General features: G+C 34.7%; 1 long non-coding RNA gene across 1 annotated transcript; it reads left to right on the top strand.

Annotated features, from left to right (window-relative positions):
• The first annotated feature begins 17,833 nt into the window (after nucleotides 1-17,833).
• Nucleotides 17,834-20,333, top strand: LOC126967627 (uncharacterized). The gene is made up of 3 exons (XR_007730053.1): nucleotides 17,834-17,905; nucleotides 19,236-19,653; nucleotides 20,121-20,333. It is a non-coding gene; the product is annotated as an uncharacterized LOC126967627 (long non-coding RNA).
• Nucleotides 20,334-22,086: the final 1,753 nt, after the last annotated feature.

Genomic DNA, 22,086 nt, shown 5'->3' with positions numbered 1-22,086 from the left:
CGTGCCCCTGAGTTGGCGCCGGTGCTAACGCGTTTATTCCGGCACTCTTATTCCAAAGGCGTAGTCCCTGACTCATGGAAGTCCGCCCTTGTCCACCCGATCCAAAAAAAGGAGACAGTTCGGATCCGGCGAACTACAGGCCTATTGCTATCACCTCCCTGCTCTCCAAAATCATGGAGAGCATAATTAGCCGCCAGCTTTTAGTATACCTAGAGGGTCACCAGTTGATCAACGACCGACAGTACGACTTTCGCCATGGACGGTCGGCAGGTGATCTTCTGGTATACCTAACACATAGATGGGCGGCGACTATTGAAAGCAAGGGGGAAGGCCTGGCAGTTAGCCTGGATATAGCGAAGGCCTTTGATCGTGTATGGCACAAGGCGCTCCTCTCAAAACTTCCATCATTTGGGCTTCCCGAGAGCTTGTGCAAGTGGACCTCCAGCTTCCTCACTGGGCGTAGCATACAGGTCGTTGTCGACGGATATTGCTCGAACCCGAAGCCCGTGAATGCTGGAGTGCCCCAAGGCTGTGTGCTATCTCCTACGCTGTTTCTTCTGCATATCAATGATATGTTGGACACCTCCAACATGCATTGCTATGCAGATGACAGCACCTGTGATGCCGTATACACGGGCCATGCAGGTCTCTCTCGGGAAATCGTCGACCAATGCCGGGAGAAACTTGTGTCTTCTATCGAGTCCTCTCTCGGGAAGGTCGCGGAATGGGGTAAATTGAACCTCGTCCAATTTAACCCCCAGAAGACTCAAGTTTGCGCGTTTACCACTAAAAAAACCCCATTTGTCGTATCACCGCTCTTTGAGAACACTTCTCTTAAAGCTGCGCCTAGTATCGGTATACTGGGTCTCGAAATCTCGAGCGATTGCCGAAAAAATACAAAACCATTTACCGACTCAGAAATTATATAAGAATGCTTCGTGAGTGCTGCCGATGGACTGTTTCATACAGTCAATTTTCAATAGGCGATGCTTTAATCTATTTTATTAAAGATTATTTACGAGTTTCACATATTAATTATTATTACCTACTGCTGATAGAATAGACAAACTTACCAATGAGTAAAAAACTCGGGTAAATCCATGCTGTCAGCGTAAAGTTCCCGGTGCATCGGGGCGAGTTCATCCACGATGCCTGAGTCCACGTCTTCTTCAGAGCTCGTGCTGTCACTGTCAATGTCAACGTCACTATCTGATCGCGCGAGACTCATCGCACTTTCTGATCACTCAATGTCAATTATTCCGCGAATGGTCCAAAATGCAAGTGTTGTCACCTTTTTGAATTTATTATCCTACTAATATTATAAATGTGATTTTTTTTATGTCTGGATGTATGTTTGTACCTCTTTAACGTAAAAACTACTGAATGGATTTTGATGAAACTTTATAATAATATAGCTTACACACCAGAATAACTCATAGGCTATAATTTAGAAAACTATAGTGTGAATTATCCAAAATATAAAATAAGTGTGAAGTAAGTAAAAAAGAAATCTGCAATTTATGTGGCAATACAACGTTTGCCGGGTCAGCTAGTCTAATATATAAAATTCTCGTGTCGCGGTGTTTATAGTTAAACTCCTCCAAAACGGCTTGACCGATTGTCAGTAAATTTTGTGTGCATATTGGGTATGTCTGAGAATCGAACAACATCTATTTTTATCCCCTAAATGTTAAGGGTAGTCTACCCCTAAAGTTGTTTATTATAGTACTAATAATAAACATTAGAAATATCTTTTAATATTCTACTTCGCAATATATAATCAGTTTTCCTGTAATTAAATAAATAATTCCCTAAGGTATTACAGGGCCAAATGGGGAATGTAACATAAACTAGATAGTTTTATTGAACTGGCAACTCCCGCCGTGACATTTACTGAGCGCGCCAAAACTGTGCGGCGAATTGCGTGTCTCAACCCACATTTAATTTATTTAGCACAATCGAATCAATCAGCTTCCTCATATCTTAATACTACATTAATTACATACACCTTTTTATCAGTATATTTTTCATAAAGAAATATATAAATATTTTTATATAAATGCTTACACCTAATATTACAAAAAACTCTGACTTTAAACAACAAAGAAGACTGGCTGAATGGTGAGAACTCCGAGCGCGAGCCAAATTAAAAAAATACGCGGAATGCATTTAGTCTTCAAGTAGTGATGATGAAAGTAATACTAAGTCTGGCCATAAATACTGTTACGCTTAAAAATAAACAAAATATTACATTTGACTTTGGAATCTATCATTTTTATATGATTGTTCATTGAGTTTTTCTCATTTGCACAATATTTTGTGATATTGAAATGGAGTGGGGTGATAAAGACGACCAAATCGTTGTGATTGCATTACAGAAAGTACGTATGTAGCCAAATGCCAATTATTAAAACTCTCCATACGCTTGGTATTAGTAAAATGTTTGTGTACCGGGCTATCTATAACAATGAGACCTACTCTGCTTGTGACAGAAAAAGACCTGGCTGCCCACGTAGTATTCGTACGGAAAAGGTGGTCAAAGCAGTAAGGGAAAGAATTCGAAGAAATCCTGCCCGAAAGCAAAAGATTTTATCTCGGGAGATGAAGATAGCATCTAGAACCATGTCGCTTATTTTAAAAGGTGACTTAGGACTTGCAGCCTATAATAGACATACTGGTCATTTCTTAACTGACAATTTAAAAAAGAATAGGGTGGTAAAATCGAAACAACTACTGAAGCGGTACGCAAAGGCAGAGAAACGAGCAACATTTTAACAAACAAATTGAGCGTATTTACACTCAAAGCTCTAAGGAAGCTTTCCAATTAGTCGCCAGAGTGCAACGTGGGTGCTATCCGATTTCAGTTATGATTTGGTGGGGAATATACCACCACACCATAACTAATAAGCTATGAAGGAGTGACTGAGCCATACTTTTGTGAATAAGGTATCAAAACATAAGCACAAGTGTATCAAGATACCTTATATTATATTATACTATACATATATATGATATTATACCTTATATTCTTGGGGAGGTAGTGAAGACCATTAACAACACCATGTTCAATAACCAAGAATGGTCCTTCCAGCATGACTCGGCGCTGGGTCATAAAGCTCGGTCTACGCAGTCTTAGTTGAAAACAAACGTTTCGGACTTCATCAGAGCTAAAGACTGGCTGTCGTCTAGTCCCGATCTTAATCCACTGGATAATAATCCAATCACAATTTATAATCAGTTTTAGAGAGTACGGCTTGCTCTAAACGCCATGATAATATGAAGACCCTAAAACAACCCGTACGATTGGCAGTGAAGAATTTTACCATGGAAAGAGTGCGTGCTTCTATTGATAACTGGCCTCAACGTACAAACGAGCGTACGGGTCATCTGATTAATTAAGTGATCACTGCCGCTCACATTCTCCTGCAAGACCGGAGCGTTGTCTTAAAGTTCCGCGTATTCTCCTGGAAACACCGCACAAGAAAGCTCATTCCACAACTTTGTAGTACGTGGAAGAAAGTTCCTTAAAGACCGCACTGTGAAGGACCGCCACACATTCAGATGGTGCGGATGATATGAATTCGGCAGCAAGAATCAGGTCATAGAGCTTTTCGGAATATTCCCCCGTGATAAATGCGGTACAAGACACATAACGAAGTGACGTCTCTATACAACGCCAAGTGATCTAGCTGTTTACTCTGGGTCTCCGAAAATTCGAGTAGTTTCGCGTTGCACGCGGTCTTTCGGATTGTGCTGATACTGGAGTTCGCCAGACCAGAGATGACTGTAGTAATCCATATCCGGACCTGCGCTTTGTAGAGTGCTAGAATGTGGTCCGGCTTAAAGTATTTCCGCGATTAATTTCTGGCGCCCAGCTTCATCGAAGCGAATTTGGCTTTGCCTTCCAGATGACCGCAGAATTAGCAATCGCGCGGAATTTCGAGTTTGTGCGAGCTTCTACAGCAAAATCAAGTAGGCGATAAGCTAGGCTGTATTTATGAAGATCCTTTAAAAGTTGAACAATAAATTACACCAAATGTTAAAATTGTTAGTGTATATTTTTAGTCTTATTTATAATCACTTAACACACGTTTAAAACATCGTTAATGATAACAATGCTGCTAAATCACTTAATTATATAAGCAAGGACCGTTCTATTAAATTAAATTAAATATATTTTAAGCCCTCAATAGCACAGAAGACATATTGTGGCTTACAAATTTTAGTAAAGTGATAGAGAGTTCCCTTGAACCGTACTCAGGTCCGCAGCACAGGGTAGGTGTAGCATTGGGTTATGATATATTTAAATTAAACCGACCGCGCGAATCTCTCAACGACACCTGTTCAATTGGCAATAACTCAAACAAACAGCGTACTAATTGCTTTTGTCATTTATATAATTATTTTGCAATCGATAATATGTCTCTAGCAATGGAATATCACGAAACTTTCAACCCCATTGAAATATATGATGATGATGATGATGATCAGGAATATTTTAAGGAACTACAGGAATGTTGCCGGTCTTTTATCAAGGTCTACGCCCTTTGGAAGGTATCCACGTAGTATCGTCCTGGAAACACCGTGAAAGGTGGCTCATTCCACATTGCTTGGAATCTTCTGATGAACGCTTCGAGAGAAGCGCCTGAACAATATGTTATAAGCATCTATATACACGGCTGAAGGCCTACGCTATGCCAGGCCTTCCCCCCCTTGCTTTCGATAACCGCCGCCCAACTATGTGCTAGGTATACCAGAAGGTCCCTCTAGGTATACCAAGCTGCCGAATAATTTTCGTTTCCATGATTCTGAAGGTAAAAGGCCTGCAGTTAGCCTGATTACAAACAGAATATTTTTTTATTTACTAAATCGAACTTTTATAAGACTTCAAAGACAACAGGTAAGTTAATAAATATTTCTTCGAAATTTTCTGAAAACTGGAGCAATATTTTATCAAAGTTGAATTCACATTTAACAAGTACCTATACATGTGTCAATTTGGTCGATGACTTTGTGCCATTTCGTAGATAGTAATAACATAAACCCGTTGCTGTAGAAATTAATTAAATTAAAAAAAAAAAAAAACGCGTCAAGTAATTTTGTCAGTCCTCTCCTAATGTTAAGCTGACACTGTGTAAAAATTTTGAAGACACAGAAACAGGTGGAAATCTGAAGGCAAGGTCTGAGCTATATGGTGCATGCATGAACACTTCCCAGACAAACTATCTTGATCTTTTCTGAGTGGAAGATGTATGTTGACTGCCGCTTTCGTGGTAACCGACCGCACCCTTTCTATTGATTGCGGCTGCTTTCTCTGAACTTCTTGCTTCTTATTCTCATTTCACAATTTGTTGGCAGTAGAGATGGATGGATGGTCCTGTTTAGAGAGAAAGAGAGAAAAGCCCATAATAAACGCAGTCCTTCCAACCCAACCATACCCATAGCATCACCATATTGCGGTTAACCCGAGTATTGCAACATTCTGCGAAGTCTGACCGACCTTTGACCACGACTTTTTTCGAAAGGAAAACAATTAATTAAAAGTACCTGGGAATCACATCTTATGGAATTGTTTTATTTTTAAATTTAGAAGAGGAAATTATATTATCTACAACTTTATACATACTTTATGCGAAAAGACTTTTTCCACGTCCTTTTATGTATAATACACACAACGTATCTACAGACTAATATAATAAGCCCAATGACATTCTTTGAATTGAAAAATTGTAAGCTGTCAAAGTACGTAGGTACTATTATTTCGTTCAGCACAAAATATTTTTTATTTCTGCGCAAATATTTTTTATAGATAGCTAAACAGTGACCTTTACAAATCTCTTACTTAACTCTACGATATAACTAATTCGATTCACACATTGAATGCATGCCGTACCTTATAAATTATAAAATATATATAAATGTTATGTACATTTCAGCTATTTTATAATACACTATTTTATTTCAATAAATAGCCGTCGTGATTCTTGTATATTCTTCTCATGAGCTCTACTTTTTCGGAAAATATGGTAGATTCAGTAAGTTAAAAGAAATATTTATAAAAACGATTCAGAAGCGCTTAGTTTAAAACGATTTGAATATAGTATATTTGACTTGAATAGCAAAATACAAATTAAGTAACATTCAAATAAAAACAATAAATTACGCACCCAGTTATAAAGAAATGAAACATTTTGAAAGAAATTTGCTGTGACAACACTCGCACTCACAGAAATACCAACGGAATTACAGACACAATACATCAATCATTGGTGTACGAACTTTTCTGTTATGAAACTTTTAACAATTCAAATGTCTGAGTCTTTTTTCACTATGAAGGCTATGATTTTGTTTGCAGCCGCTGACAAACTGTTGCGCCTTTGTTGTATAATACACTAACGCAAAGAAATGAATAGAGTCGCGATTGATAATGTTACGTCATCGTCGACCAAATGTTTATTTTAGATTTACACAACACTACAGATTTATATACGAATAACATAAAAAACTGCTAACTATAATCAGCAAATTAAAACCATTATTCAACCAAATCCTCGAAAACGAGGTTCTCAATCATTCTGTATGTTTGTCACAATCGTTCAACGGGATTCCTTGTGGTGTTATCAGGTGGATAAAATATTAGCGGCCTCAAAAACGCAATTACAACCTTCTCCTAATTTTAACTTAACTTTCATAGCGGCACACTCTATGTGAGCGCTCTTCTTGATGAAATAGTTGAATCAATATATGGGGTGAACATCCACCATCGATAACACAATATATTAAAATACGAACATAAAACGAAAACAGTACGGTATAATACATACGAGAGGCTATGGTAGAAGTAAATAACCATTCCTCATGTATCAACTTCCTATATTTCTAAAAGGGGAGATAACAATTAAAAAAGCCCACTGAGTTCCTTGTACCCTTCGTGTTCTTCTCAGGTCTGAGACATTCTTTTCTAATCGTTAGTTTTTGCCGTTCAATAAATGATTTTAAAACCTATTTGTATACATTGTATTTTTTTTAAATAGGGTGAGAGCGTGGTATTCAAAATTCATTAAAAAGGATTTATTGCAGTTGTTTATTTAATTTAAATAACACATAGAAAATAATATTGCAATATTACATTCTATTTAGTTTTGTTACTGTCTACAATTCTTACAAAATTGCGTTTTTTCAATTGACTCTATAAGTCAGAAGTAGATAATATATTTAAACTAAAAATGTATAATTAACTTAATGTGACAGTACAAATGTATCATAAACTTAATTAAATATGTATAATTAATATTTAAAATTAAATGAAAGACAGCTCTATGAATCTCTGTGCAGTTTGTCGCCAAATAACTCTCTATTTCTGATTCGCCGTGCGTTTCGAGATGTACACGATATTATTACTACTTACTATACATAGTCTATTTATGGTAATGTGCAGAAATACCCATGTGCCTTAGGAAATATGTTAAATACCTATTTCACATTAAAAAAACGAATCTAAATAGTCTCAGCATTACTAATATGTTGTCTCGTCAATGTTTGGAATTTTTCGAAAAATTTATTGAATTAGGCGCTATTTTGCAGAAATCCATAATTATCCTTGTAGTCTCGTGCCAGTATTTGGCGAGTCAACATCTCCTGAGGGTGTCTCGTGTAGAGGCGAAACACGTGTCGAATTGATTAAAGACAAACATAGCGGAATTAATACTCAATACAAATTGTATAATTGTTCTTTACATATTATTTACCTTAAATTGTAACATAATTATAAAAACAACGAAGTTGTTCATAGTCAAAAACCGTTTTAATAGAGAGAATAGCATACATAGAATAGGTAGTGCCGACAGAAGTGAAAAGTTGAACATTAACGTTGTGTATTTTTGTATACTTTGTAATGGTTAGGGAATAATTTACCACGAATTGTTTCATTTATCAGCATAAAAGTACTAGCATTTATGTGGTTAACTACAATATTAATTTATTGCACTGTCGTACAAAAATGACAATTTGTATTACTAAAACAATTTAACACTTCAGAACTATTACAATCATTTTGTTGAATCGTTTATTGAAATCATGGCAAACTTTGCTTGTGGTCTTTTTTTAAGCTGGCTTCAATGGTTTATCTTAAAACTTCAATTGTGTACTAAAATAAAACAAATGAATATAAATAATTTAAAAAAAATATGAAATCTAAATATAAATTTAAAAAGACAACTAAGGATATACTGCATTTCCTAGACTACGACTCTACCGAAGCCTTGCTAATAATAACCTGCTAAGATTTTTCAAAACGCACACTCACACAAACACATCAGATGACTACTCAAATCGTAAATAAATATTATGTACGTGCTTAAACACATAGATAATGGTTACTTATAACATATTATATTAATATTAGAAAGGAGTCCTTTACTTCAATCAAATATTGTAAAAAAAAACACCAGTAATTTTTAAGTTGGCAGCACTGAACTTTTATTATCTTTGGTACAGTAACAATGTGAGTTTGTAACCAAGTGACTCTTGCTGAAATAAATAAAATACATCATTAATTTAAAGTTGTTTTTTTCTAGTTGGTTAGAGCCGAAGCCCTGCAAAAGGTTATGGGCCCAGCGTCCTAACCTAGGAGTGGAAAAAGATCGCGGTAAAAAGCGAGTTCGCGGTCAGAAGCGAAAAATACAATACAGCAAGATGGAGTCCGAGGTGTTCGGAACAAATACATTTGCTTCAACAAGTAGCATTCGGCTGGAAGGAGTACAAAACTGGCCGACATGGAAATTTCAAATAAAAGAGTTGTTAAAAGCACATAACGTGTTCCACACTGTCGGTGAAACCTGCCCAACAGCGGTAGAAGAGAAAACAAAATGGTTGCAAGCTGACGCAAAGGCCCAAGGCATTCTAGTAACCCGAATGACACCATCCGTAATGATTCACTTACAAAACTGTGAAACGGCTAGAGAAATGTGGAATAAACTGACTACTGTTTATGAACAAAATTCTGAAAGATCACTACATCTTCTACAGCAAAAAATTTTCGACATGAAGCTCGAATCAAATGAAAGTGTAGCAACGTACATCGCAAAAGTCGAACACGTAGTAACAAGAATAAAACAGGCCAAAGGAGGCATAACTGATGGAATGGTAATCACAAAAATACTCTCATCCCTCGGAGATAACTATAGGCACTTTATCTCGGCATGGGACTCGGTGCCTACAAACCAAAAGACATTGGCAGTGTTAACTGCAAGACTTATTATAGAAGAACTAGGAAATAAGAAAAGTGAAGAAGAAATAATAGCAGCATTTAAGGCAAGAAGCTCAGAAATTAAGTGCTTTAAGTGTGGAAAGACAGGACATATAAAAGCAAAGTGTAAATATAAAAATAACCTAAACAACTACTGTAAAAAATGCAAAAAAAACATGGACACAAAATTCAGAATTGTTGATTCAATAACAGTGAAAATAAAGAAAAAGGTAACAGTGCTAAATACTGCCCAATGTGTAAAAAATATGGACATAACCTGCAAAATGGTTGGTTTAACATAGACAATGAAAAACAAGACAAAAGTGATGATAATAAAAATGCGTTTGTGAGTGCATTATTAGCTGGACAACCTGACAGTGAGAATTGGTATCTTGACAGTGGTGCCTCAGAGCACATGTGCAAGGACAAAAACATTTTCTCAACCTACAGTGCATTTCAAGTTCCCAAAGATGTCATAATCGGAGACGGTTCAGTGATCAAAGCATTGGGACATGGTGATATCAACATGAGAGCATACAATGGCACTGCATAACGTTCTACATGTACCAGACCTTAAGGTAAATTTATTCTCTATGAGTGCAGCACTAGACAAAGGCTACAAGCTGCTGACTACAGCCTCTAAGAGCAGGTTCGTCAAAAATGAAAATGTGTGTGCAATAGCAAAAAGACAAGGAAAAATTTACATAATGAAATTCGAATATGAAGAAGTAACAGCTATGGTTGGTAAAAGCAATACGAGTTTGCAAGAATGGCATCAAAAACTTGTCCATCAAGATATAAATCAAGTAAAGAAAATACTACAAAAATCAAATATATCATATGACACAGGATGCGAGAAAACATGTATACCATCTATTAAAGGTAAACAACACAGATTGCCATTTTCATTGAGCCAAAATAAAGCGGAATTACCAGGTGAAATAATACACATAGATATAGGAGGACCTATAGAACAAACATCACTAGGAGGAGCTAAATCTTCTAATTATTGAAAGATGACTATACAAAATACAGAAAAGTTTATTTTTTGAAGAATAAGAGTGACAGTACTAAGTGTATAAGAGAGTTTATAACTGAAACATTGAACAATCCCGGTCACAAAATTAAGTACAGAAGATCTGACAATACAAAGGGATTTTATGCGAAGAAATGACAAATATGTTGAAATCTTTTGGAATACAGCACCAGCGAAGTGTGGAATATACACCTGAGCAAAATGGGTGTGTGGAGCGTGAAATGCGTGCTATTGTGGAATCTGCCAGAATAATGCTATTGGAAAGCAACCTAAATAAACATTTGTGGGCGGAAGCAATCAATACTCCTGTATTTGTTATAAATCAAACCGGTACTAGCAGAATAAAAGACAAGACTCCATATGAGCTATGGTGGAACAAACATATATATGACATTTCTAACCTACAAATCTTCGGCTCCGAGGTAGGAGTACATATACCCTCACAAAAAAGACTGAAGTTCGACAGCAAAGCTGACATAGGCTAATTTGTTGGTTATGGAGAGAGTGTTAATGTGAAAGGTTACAGAGTCTACTTACTGGAGAAAAATGATGTAAAAGAAAATAAAAGTGAAGAAAAGAAAGAGAAATCTAATAAGGAAAATATTACAGATGTTTTTACATTTGAGTTGGAAGATACAAAAGAAACTCCAGATCCAAAAGATACAAAAGAATTCTATGAGATAATGTCAAACCAATTATCAATAAATTCATTTCATGAACCAACTGAGGAAATAATAATAGAAGAGGAAGAAACACCGGATGTGACAGATGATGAAATACCTGAAAGAGAAAACAGTTATGATGAAAACCTAAAAGAAGAAGAAGAGAGGGTGAAACAAACCAGAGACCAGAACAGAAACCTAAGAGGATGATAAGAACACCAGCTTGGATGGAAGATTACGAGATTGATCAAGACTCAGACAACAGCTTCTTAAGCATGTCATGTGAGGAGCCACCACCAATAACATATGAGGAGGCAATGAAAAGACCAGACCAAGAGAAATGGAAAGAGGCTATTAGAATAGAAATGAAAACATTGGAGGTAAACAATACCTGGCAAGAAGTCTCAGAAGTACCAGATGGACATAAAATAGTTACCAGCAAGTGGGTATTCAAGATTAAAGAAATAGAAGGCAAGTACATATATAAAGCAAGACTTGTGGCAAGAGGTTTTGAACAGAAAAATTGTGGTAGCAATACTTATGCCCCCGTAGCCAAGATAGCAACATTTAGGATCATGATGGTAGTGGCCGTGCAAAAACAAGAACCAGTGTACCAAATGGACGTAACGGGAGCATTCCTTTACGGCGATATAAAAGAGACAGTTTATATGAAGTTACTGAAAAGGGGTGCACTTAGTAGTAGATATATGAATATTGGTTTAATGGTAAAAGTATTTATTTACTTAAGGTACTAAATTTATCTATGCCACTTGGTAAATAACTATAATTATTGGTTCTATTTGTGAGTACGCGGATCTCTAGTATTAATTGGTTAAAATGGTTACTCGGACCAGCCCCGTAATGGTTATAGACAAATGGTTAATGGTAACTAGGACCGGACCGATCAATGGTTACTCGCGTACTGCATCTGTACTATGCATTGGTCATAAATAATAATGGTTAAAATGGTTACCCGGGCCGGTCCTGTAATGGTCAATGGTAACCAGGACAGGCCCGATCAATGGTCACCCGCGTACTGCCTTACTAAAGGCAACACATGGTTTTATTACTATTAATTTTATCTACTAAGCAATATTTGTATTATAATGCTGTTCGATGGATTTACTTCGAACATACTCCCGAGAACAAAGAAAAAATAACAATAACAGGTTATCAAAATATCTCTATTATATATATCTACTATATTGTTATCTAACTACAAAATATCTAACAATAATATAGTAATAATGTAAGAAAAAACGAATGTGTATACAATATACTTAAATAAAACTAATAATACTAAAATATTACAATTAATTTAAAAATACAATTGTCATACTATAAAGTGTGAGGACCATCTATTCGCGACGTTTGGCAAACGATTACTATAACTTATGGTAATTCAGTGACACTCAGCTGACGGTCAGCTGTACTCTGCTTTCGCGTTTTCACTATATCACTTATCACTGGTTCACTGGTTAAGACACTAGACACCTGCAGCTGTGCCGAGGGTCGAGTGCGAACCGTCCCGCGGCCGCGGCAATACCTTCCTCTCCTCCAGAACCATGCGGTTACTCCACTTAAGCCGACTATTATCATCACATAACTTATGGTATAGTGGTGAATATCATGCAAAGTTCCTTTTGAAGTGCAATTAATGATGTATTGGTCTCATTAAGGTCATCGTAAAATAATCTTTCCTTAGATATATTATTAAGGCTTCTGATCTAGTTTATTGGGTCGATTTCTGGAGGAATATATAAATGTAACTATGTAACAAACTGTTGGCAATTACAGAGGTAAGCAACAAGTCCTGCACGTGGGAAAAATTCTGAATATCACGCTGTAAGGCATTGGTACTTTCTTCAAATTCATTTAATTTCTTGTTAATAAACTTATATTATTTATCTACTGTAGTTTGTAAGTTCTTAGGCACATTAAACTCGGTTTCCAAAACAGAAATTTGATTCCTCCATAAGTTAGCCAAATGCTTTTCATTACTTTTAATTATTTCAATGTCTTGTTTAATACGCCGAACAACTCATTGGCAAGATATCCGACACCGTTGACATACCACGGCGCCGACGCCGTCTAGCGTTAAACTTAAAATGCTGTGTATTCAAAAGCTCATTATAGTAATTAAGTTCCTCGTAATCATGACGTAACTGGTGAGTAATTATGTCACAATTACTGTATGTGTTATTAAGGGAATTGCCTAATTTATGAAAATAATTCGTAATTTTATTATAGGTTTCTATACCTGCCCAATATGGTTGCATCTCATAATATACAATCAATGTCCATCTGTCTCTGATGAGCTGTAACTTAGATATTGGATCGAAATAAATACTTTGGTTATTGGTCATTTCCTGTGTTTTAAACATCCCATAAGTTGGTGAAAATAACATCATGAAAAATAGAATTGCCGGAGCTATCTAGATTTTTTGGTATTTACTGAAGAAATTCTATATTAAATTCAAAAATAAAACTATACTATGAGGGTTCTACGCTAGTCCCTTAATTTTAAGTTAATTCATGATTTCATCATATTCCAACTTCTGTAAGCACATCATTGCCAGAAACGGTGCTGGTGTGGTAAAGATAATTAGTTGCCTGCCATCGTATCCTGTAACCTTTACCAATGCGGTGGTCAAAAGTATCTCTGACTAAACATCTCTGGTCACGTGTGTGGAGTTGGATCCGGAACCTTTGTCATTTGTTCTGGAACTATAGCCTGGTCGATGAACTGTTTCATTATAGCCTTGTGCAACAAACTATTGTGTTTCTTTTAACATATGCGACAGCGTTTTTCCGAATAACATGTTTTATTAAAATGTTCAATTAAACAATTTGAACAATACCGATGTTTGCTAATTGTTTCCAACTTCTTGACGTCAGGCATGTTGTGAAATGCATGCATTGCCATAATCGATGTTCAGCATTACTCACTATGCAAGTCGATGACCTCGACACGTGTAAAATATTGCCGATGGACTTAACATTATTATTTCTAATTGAGAATTTTTGGCATGATCGGAAATGGTTATTCTGTGCTATCATTTGATGACTGGTCTGGTCTTGCTTACGACGTGATGATGCTTCTAACGTAGTAAACTTTGCTTCTAAATAATACAAAAATTCTTGAAGTATGGGTATTTCCCGGGGTTTTTTCACAGAACTAATATACTCTGCAAACGAATCACTGTCTAATTTTTGGGCTAATAGATGAACTAGCAGCGGATCCCAAGTTGTTATATCCACTCCTAGGTTTTTAATAGAATTAAGACACTCCTTGGTAATATCATGGAGCTTTTTCATCAGATGTAAAGATGGATGTTGCATATTAGGTAGATCAAAAAGTATGTTCATGTGAGATGTAAATATAAGCTTGTTATTCTTAAATCTATGGTTAAGAATTTCCCAGCATACATTATAATTATCCGAACTAATACTTAAATGGTGTATAAGACGTTCTGCTTCTCCTGTCACCTTACTTTTTAAAAATTGCATTTTTTGAGCACTAGATATGGAAGCAAAAAAAGCTTCGGTAAACAATTCTTTAAATGCGACCCAGTCGTGGTGATTTCCAATAAAAGTTGGGATCTCCATTTGTGGCGTCGATCTTTCCCGATGCGACTCCGACCACATTTTAGTGCTTATGGTCTTTTTCATATCATTATATATTTCTTCATACCTATAAAATTCATTTTGGTACCACATATCTTCCCCATTCTCCCCTTCTATTTCCCAATGAAGATTATCAATAATACTCCATCGAGATTGCAAGGACTTAAAGGCATCTTCAAATTCCCACTAACTCTATATCTGTCTGGTCTATTTCAATATTCCCTACTGTTCTCATGAAAGCTCTAAAGTTTATGGTTTGCTTTCTTATCATTTCATCCAGCTTACTATCGTTTCCGGCCAAAGGAGGTCGCTGTACCGCTTCAACCTCTGGTCTAAAGCGGCTACTGCCTGGCTGTGTCATAATTTCTGGTTTACTTGTTTTACGCAACTGCTCAATGGTCTTATTAATTAAATCTTTTATGGTAAGGTACAGCTCATATGCTCCAACTGACCCAGATCGTTCATTTCTCGGTGGTTATCCTGGTAATCACTCCAATAATTTTCTAACATTTCCAAACGTCTTTTACAGTAGTCTAAGTATTTTCTACCGGACCCATCTTTCTTAATGTTAGTTTATAATTTGGTTAAAGTGTCAAATATCTCTGTTTGGTTCAAGAAAAGATTTTCCATGGTGTTCATAATTAAAATATACAAAAAGTTAAGTAAAATGGATTGATCTGACCCTATAAACGGTTTCTGGGAAACTGTCCGTAATTCTAATAATAAGATGATTAAAGTCGTCGCTGAGGCTTCCCTTGACAATGTGTTTTACAAACACTGGCTAAGGGTACACCAGATCCCTAACGTAAAATGACTATTTATTTTTGTTTCTTTTGAAGTGACTTTAATTTCATATTAAATAATTAATTAATTATCTTTATACATATTCTTTTTTATAATTTTAAAATATTTTAACTACCTACTTATATGTAAACATGTTTTATATGGGTCCCTGTCCTGCAATAAAATGTTTTTTTTTTCTTTATAAACTCCTTACGACAGCTCTTGGACAACTTCAGCTACACTCACAAGACTGTTTACTATGTCACTGGTTTGCTTCGAATTCACGAAAATACCTCTAAACACTCACGAACCGAACTATTCTCGAAGGACAATGAACCCCACGCGTCCCCCCTCGAAGCACCCCACGCTTTTTTAAAATAAAATATTTTTTTTATTCACACTATTATTAATTTATATTTATTGAAATTTTAAACACTATTCTTAATTTAAATTTATTAAAATTTATTTTCAATTTTTTAGTTCGTGAAAAGGGGTGCACTACTAGGGGTATTTAGAAGAGTTATTAGTTTTTGGCCATTCTTTCGATTGGCATCATAAAAGTAGCGGTAGTTTTTTTTTACATTTCAGTCGGTTTGATTCCCAGACGAGGCAAGTAATTTTTAGAAAATCTTTGAATGCAGAAGTACCAACTTTTAAAAATAACATAAAGTCTTCTTTCAGTAAAATAGCCTATGTTCGATACTTAAGGTACTTTCCCTTCATGTCCCATAACTTTGGGACACCCTGTATATATTGGTTTTATGGTAAAAGTATTTATTTACTTAAGGTACTATACTTATCTATGATACTTGCTACATAATTATAATTAATGGTTCTATTTGTGAGTACGCGGATTTCTACTATTAATTGGTTACAATGGTTAAAATGGTTATTCGGACCAGTCCTGTAATGGTTATAGGCAAATGGTTAATGGTAACTAGGACCAGACCGATCAATGGTTACTCGCGTACTGCATCTCTTCTATGCATTGGTAATAATTAATTTTATCTACTAAGCAATATTTGTAATATAATGCTGTTCGATGGATTTACTTCGAACAGTTACCAAATAATAAAATTTGTAAACTTAGAAAATCAATCTATGGTCTTAAAAAGTCACCCAGATACTGGAATATTAAATTTAACGATTTTATAACTAAAGAAAAATTTGAGAGGTCCAAAAATTATCCATGTCTGTACATAAAAAAAGAAGGGAATAATTTCATGTATGTATTATTATTTGTGAACGATTTACTCTACTTTGCAAATGATAAAACTCAATTAAATTCATTCAAAAATGAATAATGTGAAAATTTCAAAATGAAAGACTTAGGTCTAGCTAGTAATTACTAAGGTATAAATATTAAGCAAGATTTGAATAAATATATAACAGTAATTAATCAAAAGAAATACAAAAATTGCTAGATAAATATCAAATGTCAGACTGTAAAAGTGTATCAACACCTATTGAACAATACTAGACCAGATTTGTCTGTAGCTGTAAGTTTTCTGAGTAGGTACTTACATTGTGCTAGTAAAGCATTATATCAATGTTTAAAGAGAATAGTAAGATATATAAAAGGCACTATTGATTTGTCATTAACATATATGCTCAAAAAGAATAATAAGGATTTACAGGGTTATAGTAATGCAAATTGGGCAGGGGATGTTAAATACAGAAAGTCTACATCAGGACAGATTTTTTATTTCTGTGAATGTCCAATTTTATGGGGAACCAGAAAGCAATCCTGTGAATCGCTTTCATCATGCGAGGCAGAATATGTAGCTCTGACACTTTGAATTCTTAGTTACTTAGTTAGTTATATGTTAGTTGAATCTTTATAGTTGAAAAAAATATTGTTAGATTTTGATTATAAAGTTGATTGTAAAATTTTTGAAGACAACCAAAGTGTAATAAAAATTGTAGAGAGTAATGACAACAATAAGAGATTGAAACACATGGATATCAAAAATCATTGTCTTATTGATAATATAAATACTGGTTTGATAAAAATTGAGTACATAAGAAGTAACTGTAATATTGCAGATTTATTTACAAAGCCATTGGGTAAGCAACAATTTGTCAAACTCAGAGATTTAATGTTGTTGTAAGTTTATAGGTAAAGTGTTTCACATTATTATTAGAAGCTAAGTAGAAAATAAGTTTTAGTAAAGTTAATAAGTAAATAATATAAGGAAATAGGTAGTAAAAATTCAGCCTAACAAGTAACTAAGTAATATTTAAGGGGGTGTTACCATATATTATAAATATTATAATACTGTTTTAATTATTAGTATTAACAAGAGTCTTAAACCTCTTATAAGATGGCTACCTTATCAGTAACGTTGTTCAAGAGTAGTCCATACACTTTAAGGGTTAGTCTAGAAATAGTGTGATAAGGGAAGGCTTAGGTAAAATGAAATTTGTCATGCGAAATTGATTTATTATTGTTTATATAACTTAAAATTACTGTTGATGGGAAAAAATAAAACACCAGTAACTTTTAAATTGGCAGCACTGTACTTTTATTATCTTTGGTACAGTAACAATGTGAGTTTGTAACCAAGTGACTCTTGCTGAAATAAATAAAATACATAATTAATTTAAAGTTGTTTTCTCCTAGTTGGTAAGGGCAAACCATATTTTCAACACTCATTTAAAAATTTAATTTTTAGCTCACTCATGAACCGGTTTTGTGACTTAATTGTATTTGTATGTTCACTTGTTTTCCGCGATACAGGCATGCCAAGTGCGGAAAGCGCTGCTAATTTTGTATTTTTATGTATCCATTTTTGTCAATAAATATATTTTCTTCTTTCTTTCTTTCTTCTAACGTTGCGGCTGACTGAACTCTGGCAATCACTTTTTTTTAATAAGTCTTAATTTTCTTTTTGATTTCCTTTAAAATTACGTAAAATTGATTAAAAATCATACATGGGACACACTAAAAGTTTTGCACTTCTAGCTAATCGGAACTATTTGAATTTCGAATGTTATATTTTTTGAAACTGTGCAACCTTCTTAGTAATAAAAAAAAACAATTGGCGGGAAATCATTTGTCAGTTGTTTTTATCACACATCAAAGTTCTACGTACGCAACGAAAATGGAATTAAGTCGAAAAGATTTTAGAGCGATGACTTTTTATGCAACATACCGACGTGCTCTGCAAAGTCTGTAGTTAAATACGCGTTGTTTTTGACTTAAATTATGGCCAGAATAGCTTCGTAACATATGTTCATTCATTGGAAATGCATCATCAACAACAAATACGTAGGCAACTGTAAGTCCTCCTTCAGTAATGGGTTTTGGCTGTGGAATGTGTAAATTTCGTTGCATCAACAATTTCCAAAAATGAGTGTTTTGTAGTATAGAGGAATCACAATCTTTGCCATATGCGCCTATATCAACAAAAATTAACGAATAATCTGAATCTACAACTGCCAAAAGGACAATTGAAAAGAATTTCTTGTTATTCATATACATTGAACCGCCATGTGGAAAATTTTGAATGCGTATGTGCTTTCCGTCTATAGCACCGAGGCAATTTGGAAAAAATGCTCTTTTTTTAAAACCCTCTGCCACTGTTTTCCACTTTTGTTCAGACATATTTTCTAAATGTTCGCTACGGAAGTTTTCCCATATTTTTTGGAAAACAAAATTTATAATTTCACTCAATGTACTGATTACTAGCGTGTAATTGCAGTGCAGATTGGTAGAGAGCAACCACTGGCCAGGTACCTGAAAAGTACAAAAGAAATTGTAATCTTGTTCATTAATGCTCTTTAAAAAATTGTGGTTACATAAACTTTGCCTCAGCTTATGTAAACTATGTAATAATAGCTAAGTACACTTGTATTAATAAGCTAATTATTGTTTCAGCACAACTTATTATAAACTAATGGAATAATATAAGAGACGCGTTCATTAGATCTCTTAATGTAAATACAGGGCAAGCTGCAAAAAAACCATATGTGTTTCATAAAAACCCAAAATTTTTACTGAAATTTACAAAAAAAGCTGAAACTGATGCCAACATTGTGCAAGAAACAGAACAGGAGCATGAAGTGATCGCTGATAATGATAATGAACATTCTGATAATGTTGCTATACATGAACCAAAGAAGGAGCCGTCAAAAAATAAAAGGAAAATAGACAGCATTGAGGCCGCAATATTAAAAGAAATATAAGAAAATAAAACGACCAACTCTGAAAGAGTATTAACAGAGGACAAGATAAAAATTATAATATACTAATACTTTCATTTTTTCAATTAGTGTGTGTTTTCTCCCGCATTAGGGTAAGTTTGAATGGCACATATAATTAATAGGTATTGATCATTTTATCATAATTTATAGCTAGCTTCTTTTATTTCAGCCTTTAGTTTTCATTTTGTGTATGTAATTATAGTAGTCTTCATTTATTCATTATGTTTATTTCAGCTTTGCTTATTCACTTTTGATATAGTTTAGTATTAATTTGTCTACTCATTGTAACAGCTCAATTTTACTGCATCATCTTTTTACAAGACAAATTTCAAAAAGGATAACATTTTCTATTAGCTTGTATTTTAGCTTAATATTGTTTCTATTGCCCTTTTCTATTAGCCTTCAGCTTTTAATTTACTGTAAATTTCGTTCCGGTTGTACCTACAGTATCGGCAACTCTTCTATGTGTTAATATCGAACCTGTTCGTGTTGCCGACGTTGGTGCCCCAGAACGAAAATGAAAGGCCACGTGCTAAGTTTTGGTGCTCTTAAATTTCAGGAGTAAAATACGAAGTATAAAATACACCGTTCTAGTAACGTTACGGAGCTCAAGATACGTCAACTTCATCCCGCTAGAAGCAGCTTGAACGCGGCTTCGGTAGCCGAGTTTCTTCGACCCGGGCCATCCAACATCTTTGGCCATACATACAGGGGAGTACTCACAAACCAAGAGTAAAAGCAGATATTAAGTCCCCATACTCACGACCATATAAATTTGTGTGCCACAAGCCAGCCGCGGCAAAATTTGATAATAAATTGCTCGGTAAGCGAATCTAGTTTTATTTACCTGGAACCAAGTAAAGCCGCTTACGGCACGGTGCCGCCATTTTGGCGTATTAGCCGCTGGACGGTACAATGTCTTGTTTGCCAAAGAAATAAAATTCAAAGAAAATCCTTTCAAGCTTCTATGGTGAAAACCTTTTCAATTCAATTTTCCAAGTCAATTTTATTCAATAAAATCTGTTCCAGAATAAACAGCATGTGACTATTTAAAAGACTTAAATGAACGCCTGATGGCTGCGAGAGACTCCGCTTTACGTAATGTTCAATCTATGAAGGAAAAAGCCAAAGAGCGGTACGGCAGTCAAATCAAAAATATAGTTAACTTCCAAATAATACTAAGAAATCCAAAACTGGATGATAAATGGGACGGCCCGTACGAAATAATACGTGTAGGTTTTAATGAAAATTATGTTATCCGAAAAGCCGGCAAAAATCAGCTAGTTCATGCAAATAGTTTAAGACCTTTTGTTACCCAAGAAACAATTAAAAATTAATTCTTATTTTAATTTTTGTTCGAATTTTTATTTTAAAATTTTTGATTAATAAAAGTTATATCTTATTATAATTAAAATAATTACAACATATCACTTTCTTCTAATTAGCAATCTAACTCAATTGCAAGGCCAGCAATCTAGCAACAGCCCAATATCTTCCCCCAAAATCCAATTCATTTAACGAATTGATTAATAATCCTCATATCAGTTTCACCATCGGTTCTATCATAAAATTTATATTATATATTATTTTATACAAAATGTACAAAATTTATAAAATCTTTTATTTAATATAGGCTTAAATCAAATAAATTTAACGAGACTGTTTCGTCTCTTTCAGGGCAATCGCCGCTGCCGAAACCAATATAAATATTACTCAACCATTACCATCTCATTCAAGTTTATTCTTTCTAGAAGAAGGTTCAATTTTTCCTTCAGACGAGTCATGAAAACTTATCATATACCGAGACCTTAAACTATTATTTATCAAAAAACATAAAACGACTGAACGAGTAAATACATTCCAATTCTGATATTAGAACAGAAGACTGCTTCGAGGAAATGAAAAATCTAAAAACTCCAACTCTGCTTCCAATGTGAATTGCCAGAAGATGCAATAAAGCAAATTAAACACCATCTCGACAAAATCTCCGATGAATTAGAAAAAAATAAGATACCAAATTTTTCTACAAAAGCATCAATCGAGTTTCTCATGGATTTATTTCATTATCGGCATAATTTAAAACTTTCGAATGCTGTCAACGATGGCCCAATAGTTTTATTAGAACAAATACACGTCGCCGCCGTAACTCCAGCAATTGTATACAGATCTTCAATAACTGCTTCGACTCATCGTCCCGACGTCGTGCAACACATAAGCGCTGCAATCCCGTTGTCTACGCTAGCTCAACCAACAACATCATGCATCTCTGAAGTCGAAGACGACATCCATGGCAAAGATCAGGCACTAACGCCCAATCTTTGTTCTAAGAGGGGCGGTGTTATGTATTGCCTTACGATGTTATGTATTGCTTACGATAGTTATTCATTGTTTATTCCTATTATTTACTCTTAATACATAATATTTCTTATACACTTATTCTTTACTCATAGTACTTAATTATATTCAACATTTATATCGTAATGACTCAGTTTATGTATTTTTCCTAAATCGTAATCAGTAATTAG

This window comes from Leptidea sinapis, chromosome 1, assembly GCF_905404315.1.
Source record: "Leptidea sinapis chromosome 1, ilLepSina1.1, whole genome shotgun sequence".
NCBI classification, from domain to species: Eukaryota; Metazoa; Arthropoda; class Insecta; order Lepidoptera; family Pieridae; genus Leptidea; species Leptidea sinapis.
This window is presented reverse-complemented; position numbering and strand designations above follow the sequence as displayed.